This window comes from Triticum dicoccoides, chromosome 3B, assembly GCF_002162155.2.
Source record: "Triticum dicoccoides isolate Atlit2015 ecotype Zavitan chromosome 3B, WEW_v2.0, whole genome shotgun sequence".
In the NCBI taxonomy this organism is placed as follows: Eukaryota; Viridiplantae; Streptophyta; class Magnoliopsida; order Poales; family Poaceae; genus Triticum; species Triticum dicoccoides.
In genome coordinates this window covers 852,891,745-852,893,389 of record NC_041385.1, presented here as the reverse complement: position 1 = coordinate 852,893,389, position 1,645 = coordinate 852,891,745, and positions in this window count along the sequence as shown.

The following is a 1,645-nucleotide window of genomic DNA, read 5'->3' as shown; positions in this document are numbered from 1 at the left end:
GAGGAGAAGGGGGGAAAGAGGAGGAAGAGGGGAAGGAAAGGGGGGGCGCCGCCCCCTTCCCTTGTCCTATTCGGACTAGGAAGGGGAGGGGCGCACCGCCCCCTCCTGCCTCCTTCCCTCTTCTCCCTCAAGGCCCATGTAGGCCCAATAACCCCCCGGGGGGTTCCGGTAACCTCCCGGTACTCCGGTAAAATGCCGATTTCATCCGGAACGATTCCGATGTCCAAATATAGGCTTCCAATATATTGATCTCTATGTCTCGACCATTTCGAGACCCCTCGTCATGTCCGTGATCACATCCGGGACTCCGTACAACCTTCGGTACATCAAAATACATAAACTCATAAAGAAACTGTCATCGTAACTTTAAGCGTGCGGACCCTACGGTTCGAGAACAATGTAGACATGACCGAGGCACGTCTCCGGTCAATAACCAATAGCGGGATCTGGATGCCCATATTGGTTCCTACATATTCTACGAAGATCTTTATCGGTCAGACCGCATAACAACATACATTAACGTTGTTCCCTTTGTCATCCGTATGTTACTTACCCGAGATTCGATCGTCGGTATCCAATACCTAGTTCAATCTCGTTACCGGCAAGTCTCTTTACTCGTTCCGTAATACATCATCTCGCAACTAACTCATTAGTTGGAATGCTTGCAAGGCTTAAGTGATGTGCATTACCGAGAGGGCCCAGAGATACCTCTCCGACATTCGGAGTGACAAATCCTAATCTCGAAATACGCCAACCCAACAAGTACCTTTCGAGACACCTGTAGAGCACCTTTATAATCACCCAGTTACGTTGTGACGTTTGGTAGCACACAAAGTGTTCCACCGGTAAACGGGAGTTGCATAATCTCATAGTCATAGGAACATGTATAAGTCATGAAGAAATCAATAGCAACACACTAAACGATCCGGTGCTAAGCTAACGGAATGGGTCATGTCAATCAGATCATTCAACTAATGATGTGATCTCGTTAGTCAAATAACAACTCTTTGTTCATGGTTAGGAAACATAACCATCTTTGATTAACAAGCTAGTCAAGTAGAGGCATACTAGTGACACTCTGTTTGTCTGTATATTCACACATGTATTATGTTTCCGGTTAATACAATTCTAGCATGAATAATAAACATTTATCATCATATAAGGAAATAAATAATAACTTTATTATTGCCTCTAGGGCATATTTCCTTCACCCCCCCTCACGGACGGCGCCGCCGCTGGCACCTGGAGGGGGAAACGGACGCGTCGGGTCTACACGGAGGGGATCTTGCCATTGGTCTGGCCCAAATGTTGCTCTAAAGTGTTCCTATGGGCTGACCTAACACAACCGGGTGGATAGGTCCACTGCACAAAGCCCGTCCGTGCAAAGTCAAAGGGCTAGATCCCGTGGTCAAACGCTACAGGGTTAGGCGGGACGGGGGCCCTGGGTGGTAGCAATGCCACCTGAGCATCGCACCGGGCCCTCATACATGCGGGGTGGTGTGGTGGCATGTCCGAAGAGGCGGCACGCGTCTCCGGGGTGTGCTCCCCTCACAGACGGCGCCGCCGCCGACACCTGGAAGGGGCAAACGGACGCATCGGGTCTACACGGAGGGGATCTTGCCGTGGGTCTGGCCCGGACGTTGCT